The following is a 20,224-nucleotide window of genomic DNA, read 5'->3' on the forward strand; positions in this document are numbered from 1 at the left end:
CAGACATCCTGGAATGTAAAGTCAAGTGGGCTTTAGAAAGCATCACCACAAACAAAGCTAGTGGAGGTGATGGAATTCCAGTTGAGCTATTTCAAATCCTGAAAGATGATGCTGTGAAAGTGCTGCACTCAATATGCCAGCAAATTTGGAAAACTCAGCAGTGGCCACAGGACTGGAAAAGGAGAGTCTTCATTCCAATCCCAATGAAAGGCAGTGCCAAAGAATGCTCAAACAACTGCACAATTGCACTCAGCTCACATGCTACCAAAGTAATGCTCAAAATTCTCCAAGCCAGGCTTCAGCAGTACGTGAACCGTGAACTTCCTGATGTTCAAGCTGGTTTTAGAAAAGGCAGAGGAACAAGAGATCAAATTGCCAACATCTGCTGGATCATCGAAAAAGCAAGAGAGTTCCAGAAAAACATCTATCTCTGCTTTATTGACTATGCCAAAGCCTTTGACTGTGTTGATCACAATAAACTGAAAATTCTGAAAGAGATGGGAATACCAGACCACCCGACCTGCCTCTTGAGAAATCTGTATGCAGGTCAGGAAGCAACAGTTAGAACTGGACATGGAACAACAGGCTGGTTCCAAATAGGAAAAGGAGTACGTCAAGACTGTATATTGTCACCCTGCTTATTTAACTTATATGCAGAGTACATCATGAGAAACACTGGGCTGGAAGAAGCACAAGATGGAATCAAGATTGCCGGGAGAAATATCAATAACCTCAGATATGCAGATGACACCACTCTTATAGCAGAGAGTGAAGAGGAACTAAAAAGCCTCTTGATGAAAGTGAAAGTGGAGAGTGAAAAAGTTGGCTTAAAGCTCAACATTCAGAAAACGAAGATCATGGCATCTGGTCACATCACTTCATGGGAAATAGATGGGGAAACAGTGGAAACAGTGTCAGACTTCATTTTGGGGGGCTCCAAAATCAATGTAGATGGTGACTGCAGCTATGAAATTAAAAGACACTTACTCCTTGGAAGGAAAGTTATCACCAACTTAGATAGCATGTTGAAAAGCAGAGACAGTACTTTGCCAACAAAGGTCCGTCTAGTTAAGGCTATGGTTTTTCCAGTTGTCATGTATGGATGTGAGAGTTGGACTGTGAAGAAAGCTGAGTGCTGAAAAATTGATGCTTCTGAACTGTGGTGTTGGAGAAGACTCTTGAGAGTCCCTTGGACTGCAAGGAGATCCAAACAGTCCATTCTGAAGGAAGTCAGCCCTGTGATTTCTTTGGAGGGAATGATGCTGAAGCTGAAACTCCAGTACTTTGACCACCTCATGAGAAGAGTTGACTCATTGGAAAAGACTCTGATGCTGGGAGGGATTGGGGGCAGGAGGAGAAGGGGATGACCGAGGATGAGATGGCTGGATGGCATCACTGACTCGATGGATGTGGGTCTGGGTGAACTCCGGGAGTTGGTGATGGACAGGGAGGCCTGGCATGCTGCGATTCATGGGGTTGCAAAGAGTCAGACACGACTGAGCGACTGAACTGAACTGAACTCTGTAAACCTTACATGTGCTAGAGAAGATTCATCAGTGTGGCTTGGAAGTTATGAACCTGCACTTCAAACTCAATCATCCACAGATACGAATCCAAGTTCTACCTTGGAGGAGCTGTATAAACATGGACAAGTTACTTAACCTCTCTGAGCCTGAATATTCATCCACCAAATGGTGATAAGGATCAGTTTCATGGAGTTGTGGAGAGGAGTAAATGAAATTAGATATATGCTGTGTCTCTCATAGGGCCTGTTACCAGGGGTATGTATTCAATAATGGTAATTCCTGTTATTAATATTTCTATTTGTCCCTGTCTTTGAGAAGTTTGAGACATTCCCTGGTGGCTCAGATGGTAAAGCATCTGCCTGCAATGCAGGAGACCCAGGTTTGAGCCTGTGTAGGGAGGATTCCCTGGAGAAGGAAATGGCAACCCACTCCAGTACTCTTGCCTGGAAAATTCCATGGACAGAGGAGCCTGGTGGGCTATAGTCCATGGAGTTGCAAAGAGTCGGACACAACTGAGACACTTCACTTTCACTTGAGAAGTTTATAGTATAGCTGAAGGGACAAAGCTAATACACTAATAGAGGAGCCCACAGTAAATGACAGAAAACCATTAAGCACTATAACTAGTGAAATATTCAGTCAATATGTATTTACTGACCATGTAGTATGTGCCAGACACTGTTTTAGTAGCTGGAGATCTATTAATGAATAAGATGAGCATACTCTAGCTCTTACTATCCAAGGGTACTACTGACTCACTGAGAGTCCATACTATGCAGCTTCCCTCCATTGCTGAAACCCAGACCCAAAAGGCTCAGAAATATCCATCTCTCAAATAAGCAGGAAGAAAGGTCACGAAACCAGATGCAGAATGCAAAGGTGTTCACCATCTCTTTGCAGTCTCCTTCTTAGCTGATATAACCTGCAGAAACTTGGAAGAAGTTCAAAGTATCAGAGTCAAGAGCTACAATCCTGAGGCCTGATTTGCATCTATGAATATACACTAGCACAAGCCTCTTGCTTGGGATTTCTGCCCTTCGACGAGTGGTGTGGATATTTATAGCTGTATATTGTCCCTTCCTGAGCAGAGAGCAGTCAGGAAATGCCAGCCTCAGAGCTACAGGGTGGGAGGAGCCACCTCTAATCTTCAGGCCCTGCCGTTTTTCTGCAACTGAATCCCACAGTAGCATTTCTTGTCTTGGAACTTTTGTTCCAAAACAGAACTTCTGTCAGTTCAGTTTTGAAACAGAACAAATGATACGATGTTTTTATTTCCTCCAGCCCTATTTTTTGAGTGATGGGAAGTAAATGATTTAACTGTAAAGTGCTTCTACTAACAACCTTCTTAGACTCAAAAAGCCCCAAGAAAGCAAACACCCACAGAAATACTGTAATCTATGCTGATCTTAAAAGCAGAGCCAAATAGCTTTTATATCACAGATTCAAGAGAGATGGAGTTTAATCTTCGACATTAGCAGCCAGTTCTACTTTCATTGTAAGGACATTTGTTCCATAAGAGGGTTTCTGAAATACATTAGAAGACTTGCCCTTCTTCTTTGATTTTGGCCATGAAAAGGCTCAGCATCCCAAGCCAGCCTTGCAGAATTGGCACCACCACCATCTCCCTCACCAACTGAGAAATTCTCTTTGGTGCAACATCAACACCCTCTTGGATTTCGTTAGTAGGACTCCTAAGCCTCTTCCTGTATCAGGGGCAACTTCTTGGGTAAAGGGACTTTCTTCTTGGAGGAAGAAGCCAGTCTTTGAGGCCCAGGCTGGACTTGGCCCTAGAAACAGTTCAGAAGGTTTCTAGGCCTGGGTTTCTGAGAGGTGAGGCTTAGAACATTAGGGACAGTGGTAGAGATGGTCAGGACAAAAAGTGGTGTCTGGACATGATATCTACTATTTCTTTGAGTGTTCAGAAAGGTATTTCAGAAGAATTCTTATTGACTCCATGCTGCTGCTGCTGCTGCTGCTGCTGCTGCTGCTGCTGCTGCTAAGTCGCTTCAGTCGTGTCCAACTCTACGCGACCCCATAGACAGCAGCCTACCAGGCTCCCCCGTTCCTGGGATTCTCCAGGCAAGAATACTGCAGTGGGTTGCCATTTCCTTCTCCAATGCATGAAAGTGAAAAGGCAAAGTGAAGTTACTCAGTCGTGTCCGACTCTTAGTGACCCCATGGACCACAGCCTACCAGGCTCCTCAATCCATGGGATTTTCCAGGCAAGAGTACTGGAGTAGGGTGCCATTGCCTTCTCCGATTGACTCCACAGATGTCCTTAAAATTAAAATAGAATTACCTGCTAATGTCAAAGACTAAAGATGCCACTTTACAGCTGTTACAATCTCTAAGGAGACATTATATAACAGTGGTTGTAGAGAAAGGATCTTTGCTCCGAGACAAGACCTGAGAAGGGAAAAGCCATGCCCCAAAGGAGACAGAGTGAGGGAACCAGCATTCCCCGAACATTCACTCTGATCAACAAGGCACACTGCTGCTTCATAACATATACCTTTAATACGAACAACTGCCCTGTAAATTATTTATAATAATCGTCATTTCATAGATGAAGAAACCAAAGCTCACAGAGGTTAAGTCTAAGGTCACAAAAACAGATGCAGAATGCAAAGCCAGGTCTTCTGATTCTTGCTAGGGTTTTGTTTTTTTTTTTTTTTCCAACTCACAAGGTACCTCAAAAGATGTACATCCTAGACCCAGCTCTATCAACAACTGGCCACAAGTATGGCTTGTACCCAGCAGAGGGGTGAAAATCAAGGCCAACCTTCACAGGGGAAAGGAGCAATTTTATCACCAACATGGGAAGAAATCTAGTTACTCTAGAAAGACCTCAGAGACACCTAAACCTGAGCTGCCTTGGGTTTGGCTGGAGATGTCAGAGAACAGGCTGGTCACCTGCAGAGGCATATCTCTGGAGACCACCTGAATGTAAGGCCCTGTCTCAAGGAGCCTAAAAGTTACATCCTACTTTAGCTGAATTGTTTTAGATGCCCTGGGAGCAGGACAAAGTTCAGGTGGCTTCTGAAGGTCTCTGTCCACCATGGATAAATATGACCAAGCTTTAAGGCAGACAGTGTATCAAAGCAGATACACAAAGTACATCTGGAAGCAGAACTGAGGTCCATAGCTCTGACCATAAGTCACTTAGAAAAGTTACCCAATGTCTCTGTGTTTCTGCAGCCTCAGCTGAAAATGAGCTCTCCTAGATAGGATATTGTGAGGATCCAATAATAAACAGAGGCCATGCAAGGTATATGCAACTGCAGGAGGATAAAATGTTCAAGGCATAAGACCGAAACTAGAAGGTAAAATGAGACTTTTAAAATGGATAAAAAGAATAGAATGGTTATAAGTCCATTCAGTTTGATAATTTATATACCATGATAACATCCTCTCTGTATATTTTTTTTAATGTGAACATTTATGAAAAGGTCACAGGCCATGTTTATGGTGAATGTGTCTGTAAGTACCTGTGTTTCTCAAGATGCAGTATCAAAATGTCTGAATAAGGAGTCCCTGGGGCACTTATTTTAAAATGATTGCTGCATCTCACCCCTGACCTGTTGAATCAAACTCTCTGTGGGTGAGGCCCAGGAACTTGCACTTTGATAAAGTGCCCTAATGGAATTTACACAGGTGGTTGACAGACTCCACTCTGAGGAAGCCCTGTAGCAGCACCACCTAGTTACATGATTCCCCCAGGAGAAGCATGGCCACCACAATGAATGAATGATGGGTAAGGGGTTATGCTTTAATGTATTTGAATGATGTTAAATAGGCAGTGCTGGTGTTTTCTGATAAACTAAGGCCCCCCAGGAAAGCTCACCATACCAAAGTGGAGGATGCTGATGCTTGTAGTGGGATATGAGAGTAGTACACCCAGTTTACAAAGATGTGGGGAGAGGGTTGGAGGATAGGACAATAATCCAGAGCTTGGTCCTTATGTGAGCCTTCCACATATTCAGATGGGAGGAATCAAGCTTGATAAATTAATCAGACACCCCAACACTCAGCCTGGTCAAAGCCTCTGGTTACTGAATGTCTAGAGAAGCAGGCTGGGTCCTGGAACTGAGAGCTGACCACCTGGTACAGAATCTATGGTCTAAGAGTCCCCAGTCTCTCAGATCTATAATGGAGGCAACTATAAAGACCTGAATGCCAGCCCTCAGCTCCCTCAATTAGCAGCTGTGTGAATGTGAACACATAGATAACTTCTCTGATTCTCATTCTCCCTCATCTGTAAAACAGTGATAAAAAGAGCACACACCTCCTAGCATTTCTATCAATAATAAGTGAAATAATGCATACAAACTTGCCTAATGTAGTACCTGGCACAGAGTAAAGTCTTGATTAATATATGTTTAATGTAAGAAAATGCAACTTTAGTCATGCATTTGCTCATATATGCAGAACATGTCAAGTGAGTAACTATAATTTATTGAAGAAATTCCTACAATTTATATAGGGAATATTCATTTAAATTTGGAGCAGACTTAGAAATACATGAAGGAGCAGTCCTTTTCAAACAGCTATCGGGCCTACTCAAAGCTGTGCAGTTATAATGAGAGCCCAATAATAATTTATACTGTGTTGCAACTGGTTTTTCCCAGTTCTGGTTTTAGGCCCACTGCCATCTGCTCGCTCAATTCCTGTCTCCTGTGCTCCCAACAGGGACACAGGATCTTGTCTCTACCTTGGTTTTATTGAGTTCTCAGACCAGTAAGAAAGGACCTATCCCCATATTCTTGGGGTTGCAGAGACTTTTTAAAATATTCTGACAGCTTCCAACCTCTAATAATAGTCTTAGTGACAGTCCCAAATCACTCTTCATGAGTCTCCATGTGAAGGAAAGTGACACCTCTCCAAGCCACCTAGCAGAAGTCACTCTGCTGAGCACAGACTTTTCTTAGATGGGCAAATAAAATTATAACTGCTGCTCTGAGACTAAGGAGGAACTTGGGGAATCAAAATGATGTGATTTGATTTCAGTGTCTTCAAAATATGGTTCAAAGACCATCCATCAGAATCACCTGGAGGATTTTGAGACTCAATGATCTAGTTATTGGAGGTGACTGATGATAAGAATTTCAAGAAAGGGAAGGGGAATAGGAAAATATGACCCATAATCCTTCTTCCATCACCCAAATATTTACACATGATTATCTTTGAAGAAGATATCTCTGTCAACTCAATTAAGTGTGTGCTGGATAAACCTGACCCCAAAACTCTCCTGACTTACAAATACGCACTCTGGAGAGGGGATTCCCTTTGGAAACCTCTCCTCTTCTGTACTTTTCATCTTCCAAATTGGATTCATGGGCACATTTACTTTCTTGACAGTAGTCCTCATTCTCAACTATAAATTCCTTTTTGGCCAGATTGACTTAGACGATGTAGTATGCAGGGGAAACAAAGAAAAAAATCTATAGACCCTAAACTTACCTCTTTCTCTTTTTAAATTTTACATCTTCAGGTATTGTGGCTCTCAATCCTAACATTTATTTAAGGCCATTAAAAGGAAAATGATCAAATATTAAATCCCCAGGCATAATATAAAAAAAGAAAGTGGATGACTACTGAGAGTCATTTGTAATATTATAGTGCTCTGGCATACTATAAGTTTTTTAACCATAAGCAAGAGACATTTTGATGTCTTTAATAGAGTTATCTTTATAAACTTTCTTCTCCCTTTCAAAACTGCTGATTTTTAAAAATCCATGGCTTTCTCACTATTGCACACATCTCTAAATTTTAAAGCCAAGGTTCACCCGAAGAATGCTCAGTTTATTGTGTGGGTACTCTCAGCTGACGGCAAGCAAAGGCTCTCAAAGACTAAAACATGGCTTTTTGCTCTCTGCAGAAAGTCTTTGCCCTATAAAGATAAAAAGGCATTGAGGAGTTCCAACTCCAAGAATTTAGCTCAATAATAATAATCTCTTAGATATATATCATAAGAATTAAGGTGTTTCTAATCACACAAAACCAAACCTCACTGCTGCTGTTGTGGAGATGTGAAATTGATGCACTGACAATTTCTCTAAGCTTCAGTTTCTTCATCTACAGAGCATAAGTGACCACAATACCCACCTCCTAGGGTGGTGGGAATATTAAAAAACACTAGGCTTGAACAAGGGGCCTGGGACATACCATGTGCTTTGTAAACAGTAGTTATAGATGTGTGTATGTCCATGCTCTTGTTCTCCCATCCCTGCCTCTTATCACTGTGTAAGCAAAGAAATGCCTTTAGCTCTACATATAAACCCAATGGAAGCAAGGGTCTCCTGCTATTTGACTAACGTGGCCTCCTCCTGAAACTCTCCTTCTGGCTTATAACCAACTTCCTAGTTTTCCTGAAGCCTCTTCATCTTGCCCCTCCATCCAACGGACAGATGCATTTGCTTTCTGACTCATCTTTATTTCTATTACTCTGTGATCCCTATGATAAGAGCCCATTCAGAAAATAATAGTGTTTAAAATTTCCTTAGCACACAAAAAGTGTAAGAATACACAACACAAAGAAACTTCAGAATGACCAGCCTATGAGAATTGGTCTATTTGATGAAATGAAGAAAAATTAGACAGTCTTTTCAAGACAATCTCTTTAAAGAGTCGTGCTAGGAAAAATGGTCAACCACTTGTAAAAGAATGAAACTAGAACACTTTCTAACACCATACAGAAAAATAAACTCAAAATGGATTAAAGATCTAAATGTAAGACCAGAAACCATACAACTCCTCGAGGAGAACATAGGCAAAACACTCTCCGACATACATCACAGCAGGATCCTCTATGACCCACCTCCCAGAATACTGGAAATACAAGCAAAAATAAACAAATGCAAACTAATTAAACTTAAAAGCTTCTGCACAACAAAGGAAACTCTAAGCAAGGTGAAAAGACCACCTTCGGAATGGGAGAAAATTATAGCAAATTAAGCAACTGACAAACAACTAATCTCAGATATATACAAGCAACTTATGCAGCTCAATTCCAGAAAAATAAACGACCCAATCAAAAAATGGGCCAAAGAACTCAATAGACATTTCTCCAGAGAAGACATACAGATAGCTAACAAACACATAAAAAGATGCTCAACATCACTCATTATCAGAGAAATGCACATCAAAACCACAGTGAGGTACCATTTCATGCCAGTCAGAATGCCTGCGATCCAAATGTCTACAAACAATAAATGCTTGTAGAGAAAAGGGAATGCTCTTACACTGCTGGTGGGAATGAAAACTAGTATAGGCACTATGGAGAACAGTGTGGAGATTCCTTAAAAATCTGGAAATAGAACTGCCTTATGACCCAGCAATCCCACTGCTGGGCATACACACCACAGAAACCAGAATTGAAAGAGACACGTGTACCCCAATGTTCATCGCAGCACTGTTTATAATAGCCAGGATATGGAAGCAACCTAGATGTCCATCAGCAGATGAATGGATAAGAAAGCTGTGGTACATATACACAATGGAGTATTACTCAGCCATTAAAAAGAATACATTTGAATCAGTTCTAATGAGGTGGATGAAACTGGAGCCAATTATGCAGAGTGAAATAAGCCAGAAAGAAAAACACCAATACAGTATACTAACACATATATATGGAATTTAGAAAGATGGTAATGATAACCCTGAATGCGAGACAGCAAAAGAGACACAGATGTATAGAACAGTCTTTTGGACTCTGTGAGAGGGAGAGGATGAGATGACTTGGGAGAATGGCATTGAAACATGTATAATATCATATATGAAACCAATAACCAGGTTTGATGCAGGATACAGGATGCTTGAGGCTGGTGCACTGGGATGACCCAGAGGGATGGTATGGGGAGGGAGGTGGGAGGGGGGTTCAGGATGGGGAACATGTGTACACTCATAGTGGATTCATGTTGATGTATGGCAAAACCAATACAACATTGTAAAGTAATTAGCCTCCAATTAAAATAAATAAATTTAAATTTTAAAAAAATTAAACAGTCTTTTCAAATGGCCAAAGGAGCAAAAATCATACCACTGAAGGAAAGGTGTAAGAAATTTGTTTTGGAGCTGAGGAAAGAAAAGGAACTATGAATATAAAACTGACTACAGCATGTAGATCAATATTTCCATAAAAATATAAACATTTACTACCTATATGATGGTGTGCCTTATACAGGATCTATAAAAATGTCTCTATATAAAGCTTCTGTGATTTCATCTGGAGAGGGATTATATATTAATTATAATATTTTATAAATATTAAATTTTTTAAAATACATTGTCATAATAATACCTAATTGAAAAATCATTGGAAAGGGCTTTTATATATGAGTTGACAGCCCACTCTGTACACACATAATAGTATATGAACTATTCCATCAATCACACCCCTTATGAACATAAATATGTCCATGTGGCCTAGAACAAGTGGTGTCCAAAAGTCAATGTGAAACACAACTAACAGACTTCAATCACCAGCTTCAGGATGTTCCATGGTTAGTTTCTGAGCTTCTGTGACTTGATTATGACATCAAGTCTTCTCTATCTACTAATCAACATTACCCGGAAAAAAGTCATCTGCTTGTACAGAAAAATGTGTCCCACATCACTTATTCTCTTTTCCTTTCTTTATTTCTTCCCTATCACTTTTTTGTCCACTCTGACAAGAAGGTCTTGGATTTGCATGACACTAAGAAGAGAGTGGAAATTTAATATACATGCATCTTGGAGAGCTCAAAACATAAAATCAGCATATGCAAGTGCAGTAGTACCTGAAGGCAGAAACCTAGATGCTGTAGATTTAGCTTCTCAAACTTTTCTGACTGTGTACCCATAATGGGAGAGAAGAGTAAACTGTTAACTGTGAGGGTAAGAGGGGCAGAGTTCTAAGTACTTTTGAAAGTAAGATAATTCTTTGAATAGTTGTACTTTAATACTGACAGAATGTGGTCCACTGGAGAAGGGAATGGCAAACCACTTCAGTATTCTTGCCTTGAGAAACCCATGAACAGTATGAAAAGGCAAAATGACAGGACACTGAAAGAGGAATTCCCCAGGTCAGTAGGTGCCCAATACGCTACTGGAGATCAGTGGAGAAATAACTCCAGAAAGAATGAAGGGATGGAGCCACAGCAAAAACAATACCCAATTGTGGATGTGACTGGTGATAGAAGCAAGGTCCGATGCTGTAAAGAGCAATATTGCATAGGAACCTGGAATGTTAGGTCCATGAATCAAGGAAAATTGGAAGTGGTCAAACAGGAGATGGCAAAGAGTGAACATCAACATTCTAGGAATCAGCGAACTAAAATGGACTGGAATGGGTGAATTTAATTCAGATGACCATTATATCTACTACTGCGGGCAGGAATCCCTTAGAAGAAATGGAGTAGCCATCATAATCAACAAAAGAGTCCAAAATGCAGTACTTGGATGCAATCTCAAAAACGGCAGAATGATCTCTGTTCATTTCCAAGGCAAACCATTCTATATCACGGTAATCCAAGTCTATGCCCCAACCAGTAACACTGAAGAAGCTGAAGTTAAACGCTTCTATAAAGACCTACAAGATCTTTTAGAAATAACACCCAAAAAAGATGTCCTTTTCATTATAGGGGACTGGAATGCAAAAGTAGAAAGTCAAGAAACACCTGGAATAACAGGCAAATTTGACCTTGGAATACAGAATGAAGCAGGGCAAAGACTAACAGAGTTTTGCCAAGAAAACACACTGGTGATACCAAACAGCCTCTTCCAACAACACAAGAGAAGACTCTACACATGGATATTACCAGATGGTCAATACCAAAATCAGACTGATTACATTCTTTGCAGCCAAAGATGGAGAAACTCTATACAATCAACAAAAACAAGACCGGGAGCTGAGGGCTCAGATCATGAACTCCTTATTGCCAAATTCAGACTTAAATTGAAGAAAGTAGGGAAAACTACTAGACCATTCAGGTATGACCTAAATCAAATCCCTTATGATTATACAGTGGAAGTGAAAAATAGATTTAAGGGCCTAGATCTGATAGATAGGGTGCCTGATGAACTATGGATGGAGGTTCATGACATTGTACAGGAGACAGGAATCAAGACCATCCCCATGGAAAAGAAATCCAAAAAGGCAAAATAGCTGTCTGGGGAAATAGCTGTGAAAAGAAGAGAAGTGAAAAGCAAAGAAGAAAAGGAAAGATATAAGCATCTGAATGCAGAGTTCCAAAGAATAGAAAGGAGAGATAAGAAAGCTTTCCTCAGCAATCAATGCAAAGAAATAGAGGAAAGCAACAGAATGGGAAAGACTAGAGATCTCTTCAAGAAAATTAGAGATACCAAGGGAATATTTCATGCAAAGATGGGCTCGATAAAGGACAGAAATGGTATGGACCTAACAGAAGCAGAAGATATTAAGAAGAGGTGGCAAGAATACACAGAAGAACTGTACAAGAAAGATCTTCATGACCCAGATAATCACGATGGTGTGATCACTCATCTAGAGCCAGACATCCTGGAATGTAAAGTCAAGTGGGCCTTAGAAAGCATCACTACAAACAAAGCTAGTGGAGGTGATGGAATTCCAGTTGAGCTATTTCAAATCCTGAAAGATGATGCTGTGAAAGTGCTGCACTCAATATGCCAGCAAATTCGGAAAACTCAGCGGTGGCCACAGGACTGGAAAAGGTCAGTTTTTATGCCAATCCCAAAGAAAGGCAATGCCAAAGAATGCTCAAACAACTGCTCAATTGCAATCATCTCACATGCTAGTAAAGTAATGCTAAAAATTCTCCAAGCCAGGCTTCAGCAATATGTGAACCGTGAACTTCCTGATGTTCAAGCTGGTTTTAGAAAAGGCAGAGGAACCAGAGACCAAATTGCCAACATCCACTGGATCATGGAAAAAGCAAGAGAGTTCCAGAAAAAGATCTATCTCTGCTTTATTGACTATGCCAAAGCTTTTGACTGTGTGGATCACAATAAACTGTGGAAAATTCTGAAAGAGATGGGAATACCAGATCACCTGACCTACCTCTTGAGAAATCTGTATGCAGGTCAGGAAGTAACAGTTAGAACTGGACATGGAACAACAGGCTGGTTCCAAATAGGAAAAGGAGTACATCAAGGATGTATATTGTCACCCTGCTTAGTAAACTTATATGCAGAGTACATCATGAGAAACGCTGGGCTGGAAGAAGCACAAGCTGGAATCAAGATTGCCGGGAGAAATATCAATAACCTCAGATATGCAGATGACACCACTCTTATGGCAGAAAGTGAAGAGGAACTAAAAAGCCTCTTGATGAAAGTGAAAGAGGAGAGTGAAAAAGTTGGCTTAAAGCTCAACATTCAGAAAACTAGGATCATGGCATCCGGTCCCATCACTTCATGGGAAATAGATGGGGAAACAGTGGAAACAGTGTCACACTTTATTTTGGGGGGCTCCAAAATCACTGCAGATGGTGACTGAAACCATGAAATTAAAAGATGCTTACTTCTTGGGAAGGAAAGTTATCACCAACCTAGATAGAATATTGAAAAGCAGAGGCATTACTTTGCCAACAAAGGTCCGTCTAGTCAAGGCTGTGGTTTTTCCATTGGTCATGTATGGATGTAAGAGTTGGACTGTGAAGAAAGCTGAGCACCAAAGAATTGATGCTTTTGAACTGTGGTGTTGGAGAAGACTCTTGAGAGTCCCTTGGACTGCAAGGAGATCCAAACAGTCCATTCTGAAGGAAGTCAGCCCTGGGATGTCTTTGGAAGGAATGATGCTAAACCTGAAACTCCAATACTTTGGCCTCCTCATACGAAGAGTTGACTCATTGGAAAAGACTCTGATGCTGGGAGGGATTGGGGGCAGGAGGAGAAGGGGACGACAGAGGATGAGATGGTTGGATGGCATCACTGACTCGATGGACGTGAGTCTGAGTGAACTCCGGGAGTTGGTGATGGACAGGGAGGCCTGGCGTGCTGCAATTCATGGGGTCGCAAAGAGTCGGACACAACTGAGCGACTGAACTGAACTTTAAAATTATAAGAATATTATATGAATATAGATTTCTTTTTAAGAATGTTTAATAAAAATACTGCTTTTGATTAGTTAATTAAGTCACTTGAATCTTTCCCTGCCCTTAATGTCTCTGAGTAATAGTGAAGTCCCAGGAATTTGTTCCAGGATATGCACCAAATCTTGTCACACACTGCTGAATCTCCCCACACTATTGGTACACTAGTTTGTGATGCACAATATAGAGTGGCTCCTTTGCTGAATACAAGGGCATCCAGTAGGACTTGGAACTCCTTTTTATACAGAATCTTTTATAATGGTATTTGTATATAAGAGTATTTATTCATACATGAAAGTTCAAATTTAAAAGCCCCGATGAATTAGGGACATGATTAGTAACATTATAAAATGCCTTCCCATATCCCTCCATTTCTAATTTGTTTCTTTAAATATTATATTCTTTTGGCATATTTGTATGTTTATAGAGTACTAACTAGAGAAGGCAATGGCACCCCACTCCAGTACTCTTGCCTGGAAAATCCCATGGATGGAGGAGCCTGGTAGGCTGCAGTCCATGTGGTCGTGAAGAGTTGCACACGACTGAGCGACTTCACTTTCATTTTCACCTTCATGCATTGGAGAAGGAAATGGCAGCCCACTCCAGTGTTCTTGCCTGGAGAATCCCAGGGACAGGGGAGCCTGGTGGGCTGCCGTCTATGGGGTGGCACAGAGTCGGACACGACTGAAGTGACTTAGCAGCAGAGTACTAACAGCTTGGGGGAGAGACCTTAGTAAAATAAAAATTTAAGAAGTAAATAATCAGTAGTGATGACTACTCAAAGATGGATATGAAACATGTTAGAAATGGTCATATTTGTTTGTGGAAAGATACAGCTGGTTATACAGAAATGTCACTCTTACCTACATTTTGGGAATCAAGTCTGCTGTAAAGTGACGCTCACCCTTCCTGTGAGAGCTTCATTTCATACTGTACAGAATAAGTGTTCTCATTCTTATTTACAAAACAACTTTGCAAAGGGAGTGATGAACTACCATGACCAAATATGCCAAATTGCTACTTAGGCTTTTGATTTCTTTGGCCCTCTGCCAAATAGCTAATGCCATACAGGCAAATATATGTGTACAAGGGGACCTTGTGACTCAGTGCACACCCTTCTTTTTGCAAATTTGCTTGAAGTGGTTTTCAAACCTTTTTCTATATTCAGAAGGCTGCAGCTGCTCTGAGTGAAGTTGGAGTTGGGGGTCCTGAGTCTTTCCTCCTGAACACTCCCACACCTCTGGCATCCTTTTGCCCCCTCCTATAGTCATCTTTCGGAGAATGCAATGGCACCCCCACTCCAGTACTCTTGCCTGGAAAATCCCATAGATGGAGGAGCCTGGTAGGCTGCAGCCCATGGGGTCGCTAAGTCAGGCACGACTGAGTGACTTCACTTTTGCTTTTCACTTTCATGCATTGGAGCAGGAAATGGCAACCCATTCCAGTATTCTTGCCTGGAGAAACCCAGAGACAGAGGAGCCTAGTGGGCTGCCATCTATGGGGTCGCAGAGTCGGACACAACTGAAGCGACTTAGCAGCAGCAGCAGCATAGTCATCTTTTAGGCAGTTCAATGAAGCACAGTTTGACTACCACTTCTCAAATGCATATTTTCTCAACTGATGTATAAAATGTTTATAACCATATCATATATCAAAAAAATAATAAATGAGCACCATATATCTACCAACTAGCTTAAAAAATAGAGCATTATCAACGCACTTGAAAACTGCTGCACCCTCATAATAGGAAGGAACTGTACTGACTTTTGTGTTCACCGTCCTCTTGCTCTTCCAGTTTTAAAAATCACATACATATGTATGTGTATATATATATATATATAAAATATTGTTTATATTTGCATGTTTTTCACTTCATAGGGATGAAACAATACTGACTTTCTTTATTGCATTAACAGTATATTTCTGAGATACTTTTATGTCATTGCATGTATTTTATTTATTTTCAGTATTATATCCCTTGTATGCATATTTTATAATTTAAATTTTTCCCATTGATGAATAAGTGGTTTGTTCTCAGGTTTTGGCATTATAAATGCTGCTGTGATACTTTTTCCTTCTTTATTTACATTTATTTTTAATTGGAGGATAATTGCTTTGCAATATTGTTCTTGGTTTCTGACACAGATCAACATGAGACAGCCATGGGTATACCTATGTCTCCTTCCTCTTGAGTTTCCCTCCCTGAAACATTCTTGTAGATGTTTCTTGTACATGTTCAAGAATTTTTCTAGGGTATGTGTATAGCAGAGGAAGTTACTTGATGATAGAGAATACGCATATTCAGCTTTTCCAAAGAGTTCATATCAATGTATCAGCAGAGTGTAAAAGTTTTGTTACTCCTCATCTTCACCAACATTTATTAACAGACTTTTAATTTATTACAAATTTGTAAAATTCATATCATTATGTTTTTGTTTTGTGTTTCTCTGATTAAAATTGGTTTGCAGTTTTATTTTTTTTAATTAATTAATTTATTTATTTTTTTACTTTATTTTACTTTACAATACTGTATTGGTTTTGCCATACATTGACCTGAATCCACCACGGGTGTACATGCGTTCCCAAACTTGAACCCCCCTCCCACCTCCCTCCCCATAACATCTCTCTGGGTCATCCCCATGCACCAGCCCCAAGCATGCTGTATCCTGCTTCGGACATAGACTGGCGATTCGATTCTTACATGATAGTATACATAAAATCACTCATGTATTCACTGTTCTTTTGTTCTAAAGCCATAAATCTCTAGCCCAGTTGTGATTTTGTGATTTTTTCAATGTTGGTTCTCTTTTAAATCACTTGTTTTCTATCTAGGGTTTCTTTATTCCAAAAACTGTAGCCATTCACTTCTATTTTACATCTTGCTATCTCTCAGGTCATGAGCTAGGAGATAACACAGCAAAAATTCAAATGTGGCTCCCTCTGTCACTGAAAGGAAAAAAGGGCCAGAGCTTCAGCTACATTAGCCTAAGCGTAGCCCAAATTCTATTTGTCACTCTAAAGGCTCTGTTACTGCATGTCCCATTTCCTTTGGGTATGCTATTTGTTCACAGTAAATAAAAAGAAATGTATATGAGTGTCTGTGCTGATCTTCAGAAGCCAAAGCACCAAAGGCAGCATCATCAGTGGGGCCAGCAGCCCTCATGGGTAAAGAGTATGGATTTATAAGTCAGAACCTGGTGGAGGAAAGGAGGAGGGCATGTGAGTGCTGAGTAGAGTGATCATGTCACAGTCCTGCATCCTCTTTCTAGTCACTTCAGGAGGTTACTACTGATGGTGGTCACCTCAATTGTATGTCCTGTGCTTAGTCATGTCCAACTCTTTGTGATGCTTTGGACTGTAGCCCACCAGGCTCCTCTATCCTAGGGATTTTTCAAGTCCCTCGCAAATCTGCCTGATGGGACAGAAGCACCTCAGTGCCTTTGGCATGGTGTTGCCTTGTTATATGAGGTATTAAATCAAATTAAAACAGCCACATCGACCAATTGCTGATTCTTTAATTTTACAACGCTGTTAGAGTCCACTTCTTTCCAGGAGCTAGGGTGAGGTCTCCAATATCACTTTCATTAAATAGACTCTATCCCGAACACCTAGATATACACATGCATACATCTGGGTTCCAAAGGTCCATGGTGGCAGGGAGCTCTCACAGCAATGAGTACTCTGGTCCCCCAGCCTGCCATATAACATCCACAGTAAACTTTAAACCACAGGTAACATAGTCTCAGCTTCCCTGACAAAAGATGAAGACAAAATTTCATGCTGTGCCCTGTACACACCTCACGATCTGTCTGCTAGCTCTCAGAACAAAGGTAAGTGAATTTATTATCTGCCTACATGGCCCTGGTCTGATGGGTTTCTCCTGGAAAGTGTTCAGTAAGCCTTCAAGCATTAAACTCTCCATTAACCTCTCCTCTCTTGCTGCCCATTTGTACTACTTATTCACATCTAGAATAAACCTAATTCTTTCTTTTTCCTAACTTAAACTGGCAATGACATCTGGAAAATGAGCAATATCTCTGGGACTGAAATAAAATTTAGTTCACATCTGAATGGAGCATAATTCCTTTCTCCAGAAGATGCATAGTTTCACTCTGATAATCTTAGCATTTGATATTTTGCAACTTTTATCCGAGTATCCAAATTTTTAACCAGCTTGGACCAGAGGGACACATGACAAGGAAGCAAAGCAAGCTGGTTACAGACCTGAGTAGCCATGCTGTGCACAGGGCAGTGCTGGGTCCAAGCCCTTGGTGCTTATTCCCCCCTGTTCCTCACACCCTGGCTCATGAGCACCCAGCACCACAAGCTCTCTGGCACTTGGTTTCTTCTTTTATAAGTGCCTTGGTCTTCTAATGGGAAGCACAGATATTTTGTATGTCTTATGAAAGGAGGGTTAGAGAGAGAACTCACAAATGGCACAGTGCAGGCTATCCAAGCTCTGAGGATCCAAGATACCAGGGAAGACACCAAGGGGTGATTTTAACACTGGGATAAGACTGAATCCTTCCAAGAAAGTCATAGTAGTGATTTCTGGAGAATCAGGGCTCAGTGAACATTACACAGTATCTGCCCAGACCTGTTCTTGAGCACATGAGACTCTTAGGGACACCAAAAATATATTAGGGAACTTTCAGAAATTTTAATTATGAGAGAAGTAGGGGTGAGAGATTGTGATATGTGTGATTGTAACCAAACTCAACCTGTAGACTGGGGAGCCTGGGCTGCCCTGTAGATTCTGTCTGAGATAAAGAATGTCTTGAGCAATGTTTGTTAAAAAAAAAAAAAAAATCCCAACTCCAAAGATTATGATTCAATGGGTCCAGAAAGGATCCAGGCATCTGTATTTTTATCAAGTTCCATAAATGGTTCTAAAAGATTCTTAGGAGTTGAATTCACTGAACTAGAAGATGGTCTCAAAAGAATAACCCTGATATAGATTGAAGGATTTTTTAAAATATTCTACAGCATCATTTCTTTATTTTTAATTGTTGCTTGCATTTTTTGTCTAAGTTGAATCATTTTCTGTGATCTACTATTCATATTCAGGGCCCACCCTGCTCACTTTCATCTTTCAACCTAATATGCATTTTTGGAAAGTCCCTTAAAGGAGTTTGAAAGCCCATATCCTAAAGTACAGAAAACCTCTAGAAGAAAGGCAGTTCTTTCCTTCTCTCCTGCCTATTGTGATTTCTTTCCTTTCTTCTCTCCTTTCTCATTAGTCTGTGGCTGCCCAGGATTTAACCACTAGTATAAATTCCATAGGCTTCCCCAGTAGCTCAGATGGTAAAGAATCTGCCTGTGATGCAAGAGACCCAGGTTCAATCCCTGGGTTGGGAAGATCTCCTGGAGAAGAGAATGGCAACTCCCTCCAGTATTCTTGCCTGGAGAACTCCATGGACAGAGGAGCCTGGCAGGCTATAGTCCATGGGGTCACAAAGAGTCAGACATGACAGAGCGACTTTCCCATAAACTCCATGTCTCCTATCTGTCAGAGAAGAGACTGTTTTGGTGAGATTGAGGGCAGCAAGAGATAAGAAGGCAACCATGAGGCCAACCCTTCTATGTGGTTCCATCCTGTCCCTCCCCTCCCCCACAGCCCAACAACAAAGGTTCTGGTCATCACTTCAGCTCTCATATGAAAGTGAAACCGAAAGCGGCTCAGTCACGTTCGACTCTTTGCGACCCCATAGACTATACAGTCCATGGAATTCTCCAGGCCAGAATACTGGAGTGGGTAGCCTTTCCCTTCTCCAAGGGATCTTTCCAACCCATGGATCAAAGCCAGGTCTCCCATATTGCAGGCAGATTCTTTACCAGCTGAGCCACAAGGGAAGCCTACTTCAGTACTGGGTACCCTATCCTTTCTCCAGGGGATCTTCCCAACCCAGAAATCGGACCAGGGTCTCCTGCATCAGAGGTGGATTCTTTACTAACTGAGTTATCAGGGAAACCAGCACATGGAAATGCCCAAAGGAGAATGGATTCTAGTTTTCCTGTGAAACAGAAGCATTCAGTCCTCCCTAAATTCAAGAGCCCTCCATTGGCACTTATTTACATCATTCTCTAGCTTTACAAGGACTATGTGAAAATGAGGGAAAGTGGAGTGTATAAAATAGAGCCATCACATCCCACCAGTGTCTCACTAGCAGTGTAAAAATTTAAACACCCTTTAAAAGCATCCAGAGGTAACTAGAAAGATAAACCTTTCTGATTCGGTAATTGGTCCTGGTGTGTACATGACCCAAGCAGGGTCCATAAGAGTCCCTTAGTTGGGTTGACATGGATTCTGGGTGGCAAATAGCTGTACTGTTCCACTGAAATAATAAACTTCTAAGTCTATACATTCTAGGCATCATGTCACTGCATAGTAGGAAGGTTTCTCAAGAAGGAAACTGGCTTATAAGGATGAAAATTCAAGAGATGAAGAAAGATAAAAACCTAAAGTAATCATCTAACATAGCCTGTGCCTGAAGACAAATATACCCATTGGACTTCCCAATTATAACAGCCAAAACTAAAAATGACAGCCTTCCATTGGTGGCTCTAAATCTAGTCAATTTGTTATAAAATCATATCTGTACTACCTCTCAAGTGCCTCTTGACTCATAT

This window comes from Capricornis sumatraensis, chromosome 23 (genome assembly GCF_032405125.1).
Source record: "Capricornis sumatraensis isolate serow.1 chromosome 23, serow.2, whole genome shotgun sequence".
Lineage (NCBI taxonomy): Eukaryota > Metazoa > Chordata > Mammalia > Artiodactyla > Bovidae > Capricornis > Capricornis sumatraensis.